Raw genomic sequence first — 20008 nt, forward strand, 5'->3', positions numbered from 1 at the left:
GATTTCTGCCGCTGGAAGCCTGCATAGGATTGCGTTAACAAACGCAATCCTATGCAGACGGCCGCAGTTAGGCTTTGTGAAATCTCGCGAGGCAAACAAACAGCGGCATGTTCTATTTCTGTGAGCCCCGCACAGAAACGTCACTCACCCGCTGCTGGCTCCGGTCTGCGCATGCGCCAGCTGCCGGTACATGAAAGATCCGGAGCTGCGGGGCATGGGTGAGTATGCGCTGCTCTCTGCAGGCGCTCGGGTCGGGTCCCGCGGCGAGAATTCTCGCTGCCGGATCTGATCCAGCCAAAATAAATAAAATAAGCATTTTGCCTCCATTTTTTTTACCATTTTTTGCTGTGCAGGATAATTAGTGTGCTCAAATTGGTGCTCAAACAGGTCATTAAAGACACGAGGATACCACATTTGCGTTTTTTTTTCTATAGAAATAGGGAAAAATGAGCAAGAAAGGGTTTTCTTTCTTTCTGTATTTTTTTACACCATGTCTTTTGTTTTTTACACTGTTTATGTCCCTGAAGGGGACCTCATTCATAACAGCTATGATAGGGCATTGCAGGACTGCTATGGCTTTTCGCTGGTTTTAGCGAACATAGGCAATGGCAAAGCAGGATGCCTGTATCTGGCGTCCTGTTGCCACGACAACCCGACGGTCCTCGCAATTACATTGCGTGGGTCCAGTAATGTCCAGAGGCAGCGCACTCCCTCTGTGAACCCTTTAAACGCAGCGATCTACATAGATTGCAGCATGTAAAGGGTTAACAGCGGGGATCACTGTCCCAATGCACCCCCGCTGTTGCAGGCTATCAGTATAAGCCAGCTCCTGCTGCCAGATGGCGCAGGATTGTTTTAGATCCCGCGAGATCCACATGACGTAAGGTTATGTAATGTTGCCTTAAGTACCACCCTGCCATGACATAACTCTATGTCCTATGGCGGGAAGGGGTTAAAGGTGTTGTACCAGGATATAAAGTTATTCCCCTATCCACAATATATGATTGGTTAGGGTCCTAGTGGTTGGACCCTGACCAATCGCAAAAATGGGGGTCCCAATGGTCTCCACGTGAATGGAGCAAAGGACACACGAGCATGCCACAGCTACGTTTATTTCAATGACAGTGCCTGAAATTGTCGAGTATGAGCGCCAGAGATTGCTGAGCGCTGTCACTGAAGTTAATGGAGCTGCAGCACGCATCACACTCATCCTCACATCCAGCCATGAGGGGTCCATCGGAACACCCATTATTGTAATCGGTGGTCGGATCATAATGTTATTCCCTATCCTGTAGGCAGGGGAATAACTTTATATCTTGGTACAACCCTTTAAGCATCAAGTGAAGAGTCAGCTCTTGGTGTGTTGGAAGCAGGTAAAATGGGCAAGTGTAGGAAACTGAGTAACTTTGGCGAAATAGTAATGACTAGACGACTGGAACAGAGCCCTCCAGAATACCAGGGAGGGCGGTTCCCAAGATGCAATGGTTAGTACCTACCAAAAGCGGTTCGAAGAAGGACAACTGGTGACAGGGTCATGGGCACCATAGGCTCATGTATGCATGTTGAGAGAGACTTTTGTTAAATGTAAATGAGCAAATTAAAGAAGTATAGGGATCATCGCACTGTAAGAGGTCATTAGATACCTCTACACCCTGGACAGTGGATTTCTAAATTACACTTTAGTTTTTTCTTGCTGGCACAACATTACATCTTTCCTCACAATTAAAACACTAATAAAAATGTAACTACAAAACTCATCTTTATTTTAGAAAATAAAAACATTTAGCAAAAATGTAACATTATACACAAGTTTTCACTGTATACAAATCTGAAAACAATCGTCCCTGTTCATTCCCAGTGAAGGTACAATGGTAAACGGCTTTATGGGTCGGGATAGTCACAAATGGTAGAAGACTTCAACGTGTAGCGATTTGTAGACTCATTCTATGGAGCGGCAACGACTGCAGTATAAGATGCTGGTTTTAGAAGAACAACTGAAGACATGGTAGAGGATGTTGAGCCCTGGTAGTACCTTCTCATGCTTGCACATAACAGTTTAATCGTTTAGTATGGTCCGGCTCAGGGGTGGAAGTGGGCTAGGGGTCATCTGCTTCCAACTCTTCCACTAATCCGGCCAACTTCTCCATCCGGGATACTTGTTGATCTGAAAAGATTAGACCTAAACAAATGTTACTGCAATTAGAACAGGATTCTCTCCAGTCTCTCCAGGTTGCTCCATGATGTCGGGTAATCACTGAGAAGGATCATAAGAAATCACTGCTTTTGACAGGAACATAGTCTTATCACAGTGTACATTGACACTTACAAGGTGCTCTCAAGCTGGTGACAGACTGTCTGAGCAGTTAGAAGACTTAGAAGGTTCTTTAGGGATGCTTCTTTACCCAATTAGTGTAGGCACAGGTTAGACTGTTCATATCTGTGCAAGCGTCTTCGGCACACAGCTGACATAGATTCCCGAGCAGCCTGGCGGAAGCCCGGAGGACACCATGCTAGTCAACTGGGTCCTATGGACATCATTCATGTCAGTTAAGCATGGGGTCCAGCACTTCCAATGTTTAGCTCCTATGATGGAGCCAAACAATGGAAATAATAGTGCAAATGTGAATCCAGCCTAGTTTTTGGCTGTGGATGGAGGGTTTATTATACTATCAGGATCAAATATGGCTGGATATTCAGAGGAAGTGGATAGTTTGATTGAGAAAAGAGGTCCATCCAAGTGTAAAATACCCCATTTTTAATTTTGCATAAAATGCCTTTATCAAAAATACAAATAGTGGGTGCCTTACTTGACTTATGGTCAGTAAATTACGGTGTAGCATAAGCAGAGGCAGTGAACGATAGCACAGTACAACTCAAATGGTGCATTTCCTTGAAAGCCAACAAAATCTTGGAGATTTTCTACAGTATAATTGGCTGTGAAAATCAAGACTTCTAGACCAGCTTTTCTCAACTCCAGTCCTCAGAGACCCCCGACAGGTCATATAGGGGGGTCCCTGAGGACTAGAGTTGAGAAACACTGTTCTAGACCAGTCAACGCTTTGATGGGCTGCGCCAGCTGTCTTGGCAATGCTGATTGGAGGACCGTCTCTGACTGATGCATATCCCAAGATATGGTGCATATTTCAAAATGTTGGTGCAGAAAATGAACATGGCATGGGGTGGAGGGGGAAGGGGAAGGAAATATCATACTGCAAATGTGCTGATAATGTAAGCCTTTAAAAAGCTAAGTTGATATTTCTGTTGCCAAATTTTGTGCCTTCTGAAGTGTCTCTCGTTTTGATTGGAAAAATAGCTCTGCATACAACGCTGTTTTTCTAGTCAGAATTAGTGATGAAGGCTCCAAATGTAGCCCAACCTTTGCAGAAGTCCTTACCACCTCATGACATTAGCACAGTCTAGTCTTATAGTTTTCTTAAATCATAAGTCATAGGAGTACAAAAGTAACCAGTCATTTGTAGTAACTCATACCTCTTGTTATAGTTGTATATCTCAAGATCTGTAAGTTATAGCATTAACCTCTTCAGTGGCACGCCCGGAAATTTTCCAGGACTAGCTGCGCTGCCCATAGTGACATAGCCCAGAAGATTTCCTGGCTATGTTTCACTATAGGACCATGCAGAACACAATGCCATAAGCTGTGGCATTGTGCTCTGCCTGCATAGTCCCACAAAGAACCAGTGCAGGACTTTAAAAAAAGAAGCGGGACGATATAACCGATCTACCGGCAACTTTCCGATTCTTCCCTGCACTGTTTACATCTGGCCACGGAAACCATCGGCTTTTCAGACGCCGGCTGATGGTCCGCGTGCAGGGAGAGCTGGTGACCAACTGTCAGATGATAGCCGGGCACCAGCTCTTACAGCAGAGAACAAAGAAAACCTCCAATCTCCGCTGTTTAACCCTTTACATACCGCAATCTCTGTGACCGCAGCATGTAAAGTGCTGACAGCTGAGAACGGAGAAAACCTCTGATCTCCGCTGTTTAACCCTTTAACATGTTGTGGTCTGTGCGACTGCAGCATGTAAAGGGCTGACAGAAGCAGAGGGCTCCCTCTGTCACCATTGGACAGCTCTCCCTGCCACGTGGACCATCGGCTCGTCAGAAGCCGGCCAATGGTCTCCATGGCAGGGAGAGCTGGTGATCGGCTGTCAAATGAAAGCCGTGTCACCATCAGAACCCTCGCAATGTGATCAGGCGGTTCTGAAGGGTCTCAGTTGCATCCGGAGGCTTGAATATAGCCTCCGGGTTTGCCAGCTAAATTAGGCTATGGCGCTAAGACTCTGAGCTTCATAGCCTGTCTAATACCCTACTATGCCTCAGCATTCCAGAGTATTAGAAGAATAAAAAAAAGGATTATGCAAGTTCCCTAAAAAAGACAAAAATGTAAAAAAAATGAAAAAGTTAAAAAATTATAAAAAAAAACAACAATAAAAATGCCAAAACCCCACCATTCTCCCTTTAGGGCTTATTTAGACGGGCATATATCGGTCAGGTTTTCACGCCCGGCTGATATACGCTGCCCCTTTCTGCAAGGGGAGGAGCTAGTGCATTGAACTCCCGCCCCCTCTCTGCCTCTTGCTACTGTTTGCAATGGAGGGTTGGGTCAGGGGCGGAGCTATGTTCCATCCTGTTATGCCCCCTCCATTGCAAGCAATGGCGAGGGTCAGAGAGGGGACGGGATCTCAGTTCACCAGCTCCCCGTCCCATCTCACCTGTTTCTGGGCTGGTGCACTGAGCTGATTTCTGCAGGAAGCAGACAGCTCCATAATCACTGCAGTGGCAGGGCTCGGTATTGCATCAAATTTTCCATTCATTTCAATGACTGCAATGCCAGGGCTGGCCACCGCACTGAGAAGGAAGCTGTCTGCTTCCTGCAGATTTAAACTTAGTGCATTGGCCCTACAAACAGCTGATCGGTGGGGTTCCTGGTAACGGACTTCCACCAAGCTACTATTGATGATCTATCTTCAGGATAGGTCACCAATAGTTTACAAACTCTTTAATTCACTTCCCTCAGCCATAAAACAGGCATGCATTACTTAATACAGTTTGATAGAAGAGAAATCTGTAGGATGAGTTTCTGTTTGCTGGTGTAGACTGGATTATGGTCATGATTTGCACTCGTTACTTACCATGTTTCACCTGCTTCAGCGCTGATGCGACTTGATAACTGAACACGGATTCACAAAGGAATCCCTCTGAGCCATCTGCAAACAGAAGGATAGAAAAACGCATGAGCAACGTTCTTGACCAGACTGCACTATTGTATGTCCTGCCTACAAGTTGTAGAACATCTACTGACACTGGCCAGGATTCCAATCATTTCCACCTACTTTTACTGACATGTGCATGTTATGGCCCCCCGTGCACGCTTATGGACTACTAGCGCCAAACACATGTCTAGGTTAAATGGCCGTTGATGAAACTGTCCCGCATCTGCAGGCGCGTGTAGTGTGTGTTTGCGATAGAAACATTACATTGTGAGCGTTACCGGCGACCATGACAGATATTAGGGACGACAATCTCTGTACATTGCTGCAGAATATGTTGGAGCTATAGAGGTAACAAGAAAATGAAGACCAGCACAAGTAACCATTTCTCCGCATTCACATGGGCGCTTGCGTATTTCGGTCTGTAAATACGCTGTTGCCTTGCGCTTTGCGGCGTATTGGTATTCTTTTACTTCACATAAATATGCAGCGTATTTCCGCATGTAATAGAAACGTGCGAAATCTTCTTGATTTTGTGGGTAAATACGTAGCGATTACGCAGGTTTCCTGTGTATTTTGTGTGCATTTGCGCATGCACATTGATTTCAATAGGCTTCTACAGTGCGTAATAGACGCTAAGATACCGTGCTTCCTTAAAAAGAAGACCCTGTCTTATATTAACCCCTTAAGGACACGGCCTATTTTGGGCTTAAGGATGCAGCTATTTTTGGCAGGGTTTTATATCCATTTTTCAAAAGCCACTTTTTGTCGCCACGGCCATATAAGGGCTTATTTTTTGCATGGCGAACTATAGTTTTTATCGGTGCCATTTTTTTTTACTCTAAATCATCACTGTTATCTATTGGATAACAGTGATCACGTCCCCGGTGACATCTCTCTGCACATGTTACCCAGGAGCAGAGGGATTTAAAATTTCCCGGGGCACGAGCCCCTCTGCGCAGAAGGATACTTCAGGTCCCAGAAGATTGGGACATCGCGGAGGACCCGAGTGAGTATTTTCACCTCTCCTTATGGATCCGATCCATGAGAGGAGATGGAACAAACTTCTTTCCAACCTTTTAAAACTTTTTCGTGATCGCCGCTTTCCATTGAATAGTGGCAATCACGTGCACAGGGGACCGGTCACCTCGGTCTCCAGTGACATCTCCTGGTTCCCGGCTACCTTCAGGAGTCGGCATCCAGGAGACTTTAAATTTGCCGGGGCTCCTGGCCTTCTGCGCATGCGCATGACGTCATACATCTGGCACACATATGCAGAAGAGCGGTGACGGGTCCCAGAGAACCAATTCCCCGTGGGAGACCACGGACAAGGCGGGTGAGTAATCTCAGCTGCCCTGATGGATCGGATCCATCAGGGCAGCTGAATCTTAATCTTTTTTTAACTATTTATTCATTTAATTGCGATCGGCGCTATACACCGGATCACATTGCCGGGGGGGGGGGGGGGGGGGCAATAGGGCTTTAATTCTAAGAGGATGCATGTTTTTATGTCCTCCAGGATTAAAGCCCGCTTAGCTAGGACGTAAAAAGGCAATGGGGCCGTCACTAAGAGGTTAAAGTTGAAAGTGTAAATTGTTACAGATGCCCATAATCCCACTGACAGATGATGTCACAGGAAATCAGGTGACCGCTGCAGCCAATGAGAAGCTGCAGTGTCACCATCCATTCTCCTGGCATCGGCGCTCAGACCCTGATAGCCGCGATGCCAGGAGTTCAAGAACATGATGCTGCATTTATCATTGGCTACAGAGGTGTGACTTCCTATGCCCCTCCCCCTGAGTCTGCAGCAGGCTGCAGTGCTGAGTCCTGGGGTACGCGTGTATCTCTGTATATTATTTTCACACAGGGCGTCCTACTGAAAAGGGGTTGTCCGGTAACCGGAGAGTCCTTAAACATAGACATATACCTTATATTTACCATCTACAATGCAGTAACAATAAAGCAATATGACCGTTGTTCTCAAACAGCTGAGCGATCTCTCCGAATATAAGTGCGAGATTTACTAAACTGAATAAGGCAAAATTCTGGCTCAATCTTAGGCTGAAGCGGTGCGCCCCCTGTGTACGTATGATGTAACTATACGCTATGCCTCACACTCACTCATCATCACCATAGCATCTGCAGGGTGGTCCACGGAAAAGAAGGACGGCAGCCCACACTGTCTATAAGAAAGTCTATCAATGTTGTCCATAGCAACCAATCACAGCGCAGCTTTCATTTCTTATACTGCTGAGGTAAATGAAAGCTGCGCTGTGATTGGTTGCTATGGCAACAAAGATTTTCTTTTAGACAGCTTTGATGAGAGTGTGGTGACGGGCTAATATTCCGTGGCCCATCCTGTACAAGAAGCTTCATTAGAATATTGCTTACTGGGAAATATTGTAATTAGATGCGCCAAGAATATAACAAAAGTCTGGAAGCTGCTGAACAGTTCCGCCCGTGGCTACAGAAATATGGCGGAGGGGGCATGCAGAGGGACCTCCATGTTGGTTCACCCCGAGTACTTTGTGGATTAGGAACAGAGGACGCCTTTACATTATAACTATTATTCCTAAGGGCTCGTGTCCTCGGGTGGTCTTTCACCGCCTATTACACATGCGTTGCACGGCCACGTAAAGCGTGCTGAATGGAGCTAATGAGAGTAAATGGACCTTCATTAGTCCTTGCACATGAGCGTATAGACACTGCATGTAGATACCAGCGAGAACTAGATCGCAGCATGCTCTATTCTCCGGCGTACCACGCAGAGTGAGCCGTATACGTTTGTATAAGCAGCGTATGCAAACCTGTCCATACACAATACATTATGTACGGGCGGCGATTCATACGCAACGCAGATACGACACAGCGGGGGATTAAAAAAAAGACAGCTACACTGCGCATGACCGCGGCCGTGAGATACGCAGATATGCGCAGTACACTCGCTGCCCGTACGCGGTATCACAAACACTGGTAAAACGCTGCGAGGGCACCTGGGGACATGAGCCCTAAGGCCGCTGAGTAATTCTCCTGAGCATGGAGATATGTATATAGATTGCAGTCGCCGTCGGGACGGGCTTCCCAATAATACACCATATCCCTGCAGCACATCATATATTCTGTCACACAAGTACCACGTCCGCTGCCGGATATCCATACTAATAGTATACATGCTAAAGTAAGGCCCAATGTCCACAGGCGGATTCGATTTGTGGAACCAGCGCTGGAGAACCGCAAATCAAGCCGTCCATAGGGATGCATGGATGTCCGCAAAGCAATGACAAGCATGCAGATGTGATTTTTCCCACACACCGCATACAGGGCTCAGGCAGGCAGATCAGCCGGAAGGTCAGTTTCTTACTTTGATATCTGATGTTCAAAGCAGCTTTCAAAGATGGCGCCGTTGTGCTGACTTCCCACAATGCCCTGCGCTCTCCCCCCTCTGTGTGCGAGCTCCCAATGACTGGCCTCCCTCAGCTCCCGTCCTGGCCACGCCCATCTCTAGTGAACTCATCTAAGTCTCTTCCTGCCCAGGCCCCGCCCCCTCTAAGTCCCTCCACAGGACAGCATGTTCTGCTGTACAGTGTACTTAGAGGGGGCGGGGTCAGGAGAGACTGTCTATACTCACAGGATAAAATCCTGAACGACGAGAGTTCAGTGTAAACAGCAGCCGTTCAGTACTGAACGTCCGCTGTGCAAAGTGAATGGAGAGGGGCGGGGAGAGAAATCTCCTGCAGCCGCCCCACTGTGAAACAAGGATACCCGCTTGACAGGCACCTCCCCCCCGACCATGACAAGTTATGGTGACAGCCCCCTCCCACCGTGCAACAAGTTATAGCAATAGCCCCTTCCCCCCTGCGACAAGTTATGGTGAGAACACCCCTCCGCCTCTCCCAGTGCGACAAGTTATAGCGACAGCTCCCCTCCTCCCGACAAGTTATGGTGACAGCCCCCCTCCCGTGCGACAAGTTACGGAGACAGTCCTCCCGCGCGACAAGTACACTGACAGCCCCCTTTCCCCCCACATGACAAGTAACACTGACAGCCCCCCCTCTTCCCCGCGGCGACAAGATGTCAGCACCCCAACTCCCGCGGCGACAAGATGTCAGCACCCAAACCCCGCGGCGACAAGTTGTCAGCACCCCAACCCCTGCGGCAACTAGTTGTCAGCACCCCAACCCTCGAGGCAACTAGTTGTCAGCATCCCAACCCCCGCGGCGACAAGTTATCAGCACCCCAACCCCCGCGGCGACTGGTTGTCAGCCCTCCAACTCCCGCGGCGACTAGTTGTCAGCACCCCAACCCCCGCGGCAACAAGATGTCAGCACCCAAACCCCCATGGCGATAAGTTTTCAGCACCCCAAACCCCACAGCGACTAGTTGTCAGCATCCCAACCCCCGCGGCAACTAGTTGTCAGCACCCCAACCCCCGCGTCGACAAGTTGTCAGCCTCCCAACTCCCGCGGCGACTAGTTGTCAGCACCCCAACCCCCGCGGCAACAAGATGTCAGCACCCAAACCCCCACGGCGACTAGTTGTCAGCACCCCAACCCCCGAGGCAACTAGTTGTCAGCATCCCAACCCCCGCGGCGACAAGTTATCAGCACCCCAACCCCCGCGGCGACTGGTTGTCAGCCCTCCAACTCCCGCGGCGACTAGTTGTCAGCACCCCAACCCCCGCGGCAACAAGATGTCAGCACCCAAACCCCCATGGCGATAAGTTGTCAGCACCCCAAACCGACTAGTTGTCAGCATCCCAACCCCCGCGGCAACTAGTTGTCAGCACCCCAACCCCTGTGTCGACAAGTTGTCAGCCCCCCAACTCCCGCGGCGACTAGTTGTCAGCACCCCAACCCCCGCGGCAACAAGATGTCAGCACCCAAACCCCCACGGCGACTAGTTGTCAGCACCCCAACCCCCGAGGCAACTAGTTGTCAGCATCCCAACCCCCGCGGCAACTAGTTGTCAGCACCCCAACCCCCGCGTCGACAAGTTGTCAGCCCCCCAACTCCGGCGGCGACAAGATGTCAGCACCCAAACCCCATGGCGACAAGTTGTCAGCACCCCAACCCCTGCGGCGACTAGTTGTCAGCACCCAAACCCCTGAGGCAACTAGTTGTCAGCACCCCAACCCCCGCGGCGACTAGTTGTCAGCACCCTAACTCCTGCGGCGACTAGTTGTCAGCTTTTAACCCGCGCGGGGACTAGTTGTCACCCCCCAACTCCTGCGTCCACTATTTGTCACCACCCCAACTCCTGTGTCGAAAAGTTGTCAGCACCTGAACCCCCGCGGCGACAAGTTGTCAGCACCCCAACTCTTGCGGCAACTAGTTGTCAGCACCCCAACCCCCGCGTCGACAAGTTGTCAGCACCCTAACCCACACAGCAACTAGTTGTCCGCACCTCAACCATTCAAAATAGTCATGGCTCTCCTCCCTGCACAAACAGGATTACACTGAGATGAGACACATCTGTATAGATAACACAGGACCACTATTCACAATACTCACAGCTCACCTCCTCTCCTCCCTGCACATACAGGATTACAGTGAGAGGTGACACCTATTTGTAGAGAACACAGGACCCACCATTAACAATAGTCACAGCTCACCTCTCCGCTCCTCCCTGCACAGACAGGATTACACTGAGAGGTGGCACCTATATATAGATAACACAGGACCACCATTCACAATAGTCACAGCTCACCTCCTCTCCTCCCTGCACAGACAGGATTATACTGAGAGGTGACACCTATATATAGATAACACAGGACCACCATTCACAATAGTCACAGCTCACCTCTCCTCTCCCTGCACAGACAGGATTACACTGAGAGGTGGCTAGGCGCTGCTGCGCCTGCGCAAAAAAACAGGCGCGCACCCCTGGCCCGAGGACGTGTGTTTACGGCCCGACAAGAGGAGAAGACTGAAGATAGGGAGCACTCCTGTAGGTAAGTATATATCTTCTGTATGGCTGATTTACAAAGCACAAAGTATATTACAAAGTGCTTTGTAATGGCCATACAGAAGTGCATACATACATTTGTCAGGGCCAGACAACGCCATAAAGTGCGGTGGAGCGGAGTGCACATCATAAGCTAGGCCTCCACAAACGGGCAGACACCTGAGGGCAGACGTCGTTGCCGCACGTATGTGATTATTAGGCTAGCAGGGGTACCAGCGTTGCCCCGGATTAAGGGTGGGTTCACACAGGGCGGATTCCCGTCGGAAATCTCGCGGTTTGGCCACAGCAAAAACCGCGAGATTTCCGCCGGGAGAACCGCCGCGGTTTAAGCTGCGGCGGCTTTGAAGCAGCTCGGCGGCATGCTTTTCCGTTGCGGCTGGTGCTCCCATAGAGGAGAGCGTGGCCGCGGTTTCAACCGGATTTACTGCAGCGGATTAGCCGTCCCGTGTGGACGAGGTTTCTGAGAAATCTCATCCACATGGCTGGCTAATCCCGAGATTAGCGGCCGCGGGCGGATCTGCTGCGGCAAATCCGCCCTGTGTGAACCCAGCCTAAAACTTGAATGAATGCCACATTAACATGGATTGAGATTTTAAAGAAAATCTGGGTTTCCCATAGCAACCAATCACAGCGCAGCTTTTATTTTACCTCAGTAGTATAAGAAATACCAACCAATCACAGCGCAGCTTTTATTTTACCTCAGTAGTATAATATATACCAACCAATCACAGCACAGCTTTTACTTTACGTCAGTAGTATAATACATACCAACCAATCACAGCACAGCTTTTACTTTACGTCAGTAGTATAATACATACCAACCAATCACAGCACAGCTTTTACTTTACGTCAGTAGTATAATACATACCAACCAATCACAGCACAGCTTTTACTTTACGTCAGTAGTATAATACATACCAACCAATCACAGCACAGCTTTTATTTTACCCTAGCTGTGTAAGAAATGATTTTGACAATTGTATTTCCCATCCATTTTTTGCTCTTCCTGTAATTCGCCTCACAAGGACAAGTCAATCACAGAACATGGCCGTTACTTACTGAGTGAGGAGTGCATATAGACAAGTCAGCTCTAGCGCATCTGATGACCAGAGCATTTGTAATGACCATCAATAAGGCTCAAGGGCAAACACTGAGGCCCAATGTCCCCAACCGAAAGATACACAAAGGGAAACATGGCCGTCCGCAATGAAATAAAGCATGTGGATTTGATTTGCGGACCTTTCGGTCTAGAAACAAGTTGCAGCATGCTCCATTTCAGTGCGGATCCCTCATGGACGACTTCCATTGCAGTCAATGGAAGCAGTCTGACCCGCGGCCCACGCGTATCTAACTGTGCCGCCGGGCAGCGGATCCCGCGGGAAAGCAGGAGATTTGAAAAAAATCCTCCACTGCGCATGTACAGCGGCACGCCAGCCGGCACTGCCGCACACATACGTAGTGAAGAAAATAGAAGACCCGGACGGGTAAGCAGTGTCCTCGGCCACGGACAGAGTGGGAATCCACTGCGGGCTACTGCCACGGAATCCGACCCGCCCGTGGACGTGAGACCTTATGGTAGGTGGTGTACATTTTCTCATGGGCACCTATGCGCCGCGCTCACATGTATACAGGCCACAAAACCTTTATATCCTAGCAAAAGATGACAAGACCAAAAACGTACAGAACTGCGCTGACAGCAGATCGCGGCTACATTCCTTTCACTATTTCATAAAAAACACAAATTCCACGCAGATGGAAATATGCTATAGCCCCCCCTTGGCTCATGTGCTGGGATAGCGCTGCCGCCGCACACGGCTGGGGTCAGGGGTTGGCCACGGCAGTCATGTGTGTATATGAAAATGTCACCCCAGCAGCATGTCAACAAAAGCCAGCGAAGAAGCCTGGAGCAGTGGAGAAGACTAACCACTTTACCCCTCATCCGCTCCATCCATGGCAGGGCGGCTGTCTCTGACAGCTGACACCCGCCTGTAACAGCCGCCATCAGCGTTCACATTGATCGCAGCTGTTAATCCTTTAAATCGATCTGACAGCGGCATTTAAATGCCCCAATCGGCATTTAGTGGTCCAAAACAGCCCCCTCGCGATGAGATTGCAAGGTGCGGTTTGGTTGTCATGACACCCTGGGCCTCCTGAAGATTCCCAAGGCTACCATGAAGAGACTGACTGTCAGCATACAGCATAATGCAATACTATGGTACTGCATTACACAGTATGGCCTCATGCCCATGGCCGGGTCCATTTCCACCTGTGAAATATCGCAGCAGAATCAGACCTGGCGTCCCCCAGACACCCTATAGCAGTGATGACGAACCTTTTAGAGACCGTGTGACCAAACTGAAACCCAAAACCCACTTATTTATCGCCCCAGCGGTAATAGTGACTGCGCACAGCGACCTCAGTGTTCATAGTGACATCCCACAGCGGATTTATTTAGCTTCACAATACATTATATGGTGCATTAAAGAGAACCATAAAAAACTACAATTCGCCCCACAAGAAGCAACAAGCCCTCAGACAGCTGCGTTATCGGAAAAATAAAACGGTTCGGATTTTCTGAATGTGGGGAAGAGAAACGAATCTTATATAAAACCGCCTGCAGGCTTTTCTTGCACCGCACTTTGACCCCTTTGTGTGACCTTGGGTGGATGATTTTGGTGTCATTAGATTTGTGACATCGTCACCACCGCCGTAAAATCATGAAATTAGAGTTTGATGCATTGAGTGACTCTCAGGCCGGGTCAAAGATCTTATGTTAAGTCTAGCGGCGCTGTTGTGCTTCACCCATTGATTATGAGCGCTATAACCAGCGATAAGGTATTGCTGTACAGAAGTCATGCAATGCCTTACCATAGCAATCACTGCTGCTATGGAGCAGGTCCGCTTCAGGGCTTATTCACGCCTGTCCGATATACGGTGTCCCTTTCTGCAGGTGGAGGAGGTGGGCTGGTCCAGGAGCAGTGCACTGAGCTCCCGCCCCATCTCTGCCCCTCGCCACTATATGCAAGCGGAGGGGGCAGGATGAGGCGGAACTTATCTCTGCCATCCCCACCCTCCTGCCCCTCCCATTGTAAACAGTGGTGAAGGGCGTAGAGGGGGCAGGAGCTCAGTGCACTGCTCCCGGCCCGCCTCCTCCCCCTGCAGAAAGGGACACCGTATATTGGGCGGGTGTAAAAACCAGGACAATATACGGACGTCTGAATAAGCCCTCAGGGAAATAAACAGTGTAAATAAACTAAAGAAATAATGTAAAGAAATAAAATAAAATACCTTGGTTTTTTACTTGTTTACCGCTATTTGCAAGAAAAAAAATTACTAATTTCAGAAAAACCTCACATATGTGGTATCATTGTGTCCGTAATGAGCACACGAATTATCCTGCGCAGCAAATATCTCCTAAAAAGAGCAATAAAGGCAATCTAAAGAGCCATATGTACCCCGAAATGGTACAAATAAAAACTACAGTTCGTGACGCAAAAAACAAGCCCTGACAAAGCTCTGTCCATGAAAAAATCAAAAACGTTATGTGACTTTGAATGTGATGAAGTGGAAAAACCTAAAAAAAATTATGTTTTTGGCATTGTTGTAAACGTATCGAACCGCAGAAAAAATGAATTGCGTCATTTATACTGTTAGGCCTCATGTCCACGCGCTTAGAATCCGCAGCGTTTCTCCCGCACGCGGATCCGCGCCTCATAGGGATGCATTGCACACCCGCAGGTAGTTAAATACCTTTGGATGTCATTTCCCGCGTCAGGCGCGGATCCGCGTGCGGGAAACAAAATGGACATGCTCCATTTTCGTGCGGGTCTCCCGCGGGGACGGCTCCCGCAGGCTTCTATTGAGGCCTATCGAAGCTGTCCGGATCCGCAGGAGACCCGTACCAGAATTAAACTCACCTGCTCCGGACGATGCGGTTCTTCCCTTCTTCGCGGCCGGATCTTCTTTCTTTGGCCCGGCAGATGTGCCCGGCACGCCGCCGGCGTGTCGAGCACATCCGCCGGGTCGGAGAATGAAGATCCGTCCGCGAAGGAAGGAAGATCCGCATCCTCCGGAGCAGGTGAGTTTATTCTGATTTTTAGGCATCATGTCCGCGAGGCAGGAGGGACCCGCTGCGGGATTCTACATGAAGAATCCGCGGCGGGCCTGATTTTCCCCGTGGACATGAGGCCTTAGATTGTCGCTGTAAAAAAAAAAAAAATTAAAAACAATGGCAGAGTTAATTAATAAAAACTATAGTTGACCACGCAAAACATAAGACCTTATACGACTGTCGACTGGAAAATTAAAAGTTGTGGCTCTTGAAAACTGTAAATGAAAATCCCTCAGAAATCGTTGCGTTCTTAAGCCCAAAATAGGCCATGTCCATAAGGAGTTAACCGCTTAACATCACAGGACCACAGATCGCGGTATGATGTAATGCTATACATTAGATCATACTGTAGGAGCGATCAACGCATCACAAGTTGTTGTCCCCTCTGGGGACTAACAAAAAAGGTAAAATTGCATTTTTACTGATTATTAAATTAAAAAAGCTAATAAAAGTAAAACAAAACCCTTTTGCCATATTTATAATAAAGGGATCTAAATAGTAATACAAAAAAACATATTTAGTATCGCAGCGTCCGTAAAAGTCTGATCTATCAAAGTAATGCATTATTTACCCTGCATGGCGAACATCATCAGAACTAGAGATGAGCGAGCCTACTCGGCCAAGCCCCTTTTTTGCCTGAGTACCGCGATTTTCGAGTACTTCCGTACTCGGGCGAAAAGATACGGGGGGCGCCGTGGGTGAGTGGGGGGTTGCAGCGGGGAGTGGGGGGGAGAGGGAGAGAGAGAGGGCTCCCCCCTGTTCCCCGCTGCTACCCCCGCTCCGCCACGCCGCCCCCCCCGAATCTTTTCACCCGAGTACAGAAGTACTCGAAAATCGCGGTGCTCGATTGAGTAATTACTCGAAACGAGTAGGTTCGCTCATCTCAGAACATAAAAATAAAGAACACCAGAATTGTGCTTTTTTGGTCACCCCTATATCCAAGAAAAAATGTAATAAAAAATGATCAAAAAGCCGTATGTACGCCAGAATGGTAGCAATGGAAACAATGGGGCGTCCCGCCCAAAATGAGATGTCGTACAACTATGTCGAAAAAATGAAAAAGTTATAGTCGTCAGACGATGGAAGCAGGAAATAATTTTTAAAAATTACATATCTTCGAAAAACAAAAAAAAGGAGTACAGCCCAAAAAAAACCTATATAACTTTGGTATTATAAGTATTCGTACTGACCCATAGAATAAAGTGATCAGGTCATTCTTGTTGCAGTCTGTACGCCGTAAAAACAAGACACACCCAAGATGGTGGAATTTAGTTTTTTTCCCATTTCACTCCACTGAGAAGTTTTTCCTTACATTATATAGTACATTATATAGTACCACTGAAAAACACAACTCGGCCCGCAAAATACAAGCCCTCATAGAGCGACGTCGATGAATAAATGAAGGAGTTATGATTTTTTTAAAAGGGGAGAGGAAAAAGCGAAAATGGAAAAACAAGGGCCGTGTCATTAAGGGGTTAAAACACATATATACCGAGCAAAAAATATATAACCATCACTTGCATCATATATACACTTCTGTACATCCCATATGCCCCCTGTATATACAGATAACGACAGTTATCACACATTTTATATATAATGTGAGCCCTCACTGACCGACTCTGAGGCTGACTTCACACTGCGCTCGTCAACGTGCGATTTCACCGCGGATGCGAGGCGTCTTTTGTATTAAAAACATCTGGCATCACTTCGGAGAAGTAGCGATCCTCCGCCGCGGCTGATCACGGAGTTTCTCCCATTGTTCTCATTGGTGAGACGCCTCATTGCATCGCGTGCATCTAGCACATGGAGCGATGCTGCCGCCGGCCCCACTGACAACAATGGCCGCTGCGATGTGAAGGCGCGCCCAAAGACGGTACGTGTCGCGATTCTTTTCCTGTATCGCTTTGTGGTGCAATGTGGGTAAACAATCGCTCATGCGTATGACCCCGTTCAAAAGAATGGGGATCATATTCACATCCCGCAAGGCACAAGACTCGTGGGAGAATCTTGCCCGTGTGAAGCCGGCCTGACTCATCACTAATTCCCTAAGGCCGCTCTCACGCACGCATTAGCACATCATGGCGTTTTACTGCGATTTCGCGCGGCCTTTTCTAAGGCATTCCACTATTTGTCAGCGTTTTTTGAAGCGCCCCACTATGGGTGATGAGGTGCGTTAAAAAGTGCTAAAATGCACGAAAATAGAGCAGACAGCGCTTGAAAATCACAGCGTTAGACATGCTGCGTCCGAGCGCTAGTCGGCAGAACATCACTGAAATCAATGGAGGCGCTGTGCCGCGATTAAGCATCGCAGTAAATAGCGGGCTGTGTGAGAGCGGCCTTACTCCCCATGGAGGACAAACATGACATTTGGCGCAAATGTTCCTTAGATCCTAAGTAGGAAAAGTAACGGGGTCACAACTGGATTATACAATTCTAGCCAAGGAAGCACGCGGTCACCTCCACGCGGTGTTTCCTGGGTAACGTGAAGAACCAGGCAAAGTGGGGAACATACTATAATCCTCGGTTCCTGTTCTCTGTACCAAACTAACTGGGGCGAAGCCGAGTATATCAGTCAGTATATATATATATACACACACACACAACACCCGTATGCGCATAGCGCTCACACCATACATACAGCACCATCATCCACCGGCCATACACGCCTTCTACACAGGAATATGGGGTCGGACACATATACTCTATCATATATATATATATATACAGAACAGAGATCAGAAGGCAGCGCCCCAGAGTGGGGGGGGGGGGGGATTTATATTTACCAATTTAATAAATATAATATTTTTATCTCACCCTGCGGTAACCGGGTTTCCCTGGGGAGCGCCGGTGGGTCAAAGATCCAGGCCGGCAGGAAGAACCAGATAAATCGGGTGGTTGAGGTGATAGATTTGCTGGTCGCCGGTCCTTACGACATCACATCATGGAGAGCATCGGAGGGAAATTAGAATATATAAGTATAAACCGGAGAGAGATAGACAATAGCAGAAACTAAATAAAAATCCCCAGCGAGCGGTCCGGACCATGCGGAAGGGGCGGGCCCAGGGGATTATACAACGCTTCTTTAGATGAGGGGTGCACTCGGTGTGAGGCACCCTGTGAAGTAGGTCCGGCACATTTATATGTCTGTTGGAGTCCGTTCACTGCAGCGCTGGGAATATTTATATAGAACACACATATACAAACGTTATACAACATCCAGAGCATCATATACAGACAGTATGCACACAAGGTATAATGTGCATTCACAGCATGCACACGGTGTATTATTTAGGCCGCCTGCAGACGGCTGGGTCGGAGAATTCTCGCAGCAGGATCCGACCCGTGCCCCGGCAGTGAGCAGTGCGGCTCACCTTCTTCCGCGTCTTCTCCTCTCTGTGATGTGCAGGCTGCCACCCAGCGGGCACATGCGCAGAGCGGAGGCGGCGTGCCAGGGGTGACATCTCTGTGTGGGCCTCTGTGAGACCCGCACAGAAATAGAACATGTCATGATTTGTTTACCGCGTGTGATTTCACACGGACAAATCACGGCCGTCTGCATAGGATTGCGTTTTGCAAAGCAATCCTATGCAGGCGGGCACGGGCGGAAATTCTGCGAGAAATCCCGCCGTGGAATTTCCGCCCGTGTGCAGGGGACCATAGTCATATACAATGTATACCAACTATACAGTGTAGTATACAGGCATATCTATATACAGTGTACTACATATAGAATATACACACTATGCCCACAGTGTATTATACTACCATATACACACACTGCACACTGTAGTATACAGCCATATATACACACTATACATACCGGTAGTATACAGCCATATAGACACACTATACATAGCATACAGCCATATACACACACATACATAGTATACAGCATATATACACACACTACACATAGCATACAGCCATATATACATACATACATAGTATACAGCCATATATACACGCACTATACATAGTATACAGGCATATCTATATAAAGTGTACTACATATAGAATATACACACTATGCCCACAGTGTATTATACTACCATATATACACACACTGCACACTGTAGTATACAGCCATATATACACACTATACATACCGGTAGTATATAGCCATATACACACACACATACATAGTATACAGCCATATACACACATACAGACTATACAGCCATATATACACACTATACATACCAGTAGTATACAGCCATATACACACACACACATACATAGTATACAGCATATATACACACACTATACATACTATACATAGTATACAGCATATATACACACACTATACATACTATACATAGTATACAGCCATATATACACACTATACATACCAGTAGTATACAGCCATATACACATACATAGTATACAGCATATATACACACACTATACATACTATACATAGTAGACAGCATATATACACACTATACATACCAGTAGTATACAGCCATATACACACACATACATAGTATACAGCAAATATACACACACACTATACATACTATACATAGTATACAGCATATTAACACATACATAGTATACAGCAAATATACACACATATGAGCAGACTACATACACCAGACATGCAGCAGAGTGAAGCTTCTCTCCTTCGGCAGTAGGAGCTCCGAGGCTCCGCAGATCCGCTCACCATGATGTAATCCTGCGGAGGGCATATTAACTTTT

At 47.9% G+C, this 20008-nt stretch overlaps 1 long non-coding RNA gene across 1 annotated transcript; it reads right to left on the reverse strand.

The window, feature by feature from the left end:
* Positions 1-1742: 1742 nt before the first annotated feature.
* Positions 1743-18188, reverse strand: LOC136624867 (uncharacterized). The gene is made up of 3 exons (XR_010792463.1): positions 18125-18188; positions 5155-5229; positions 1743-2164 (listed from the first exon to the last, which is right to left on the reverse strand). It is a non-coding gene; the product is annotated as an uncharacterized lncRNA (long non-coding RNA).
* Between the last annotated feature and the right edge of the window lie 1820 nt (positions 18189-20008).

Source organism: Eleutherodactylus coqui, chromosome 4 (assembly GCF_035609145.1).
Source record: "Eleutherodactylus coqui strain aEleCoq1 chromosome 4, aEleCoq1.hap1, whole genome shotgun sequence".
Classification (NCBI taxonomy): domain Eukaryota; kingdom Metazoa; phylum Chordata; class Amphibia; order Anura; family Eleutherodactylidae; genus Eleutherodactylus; species Eleutherodactylus coqui.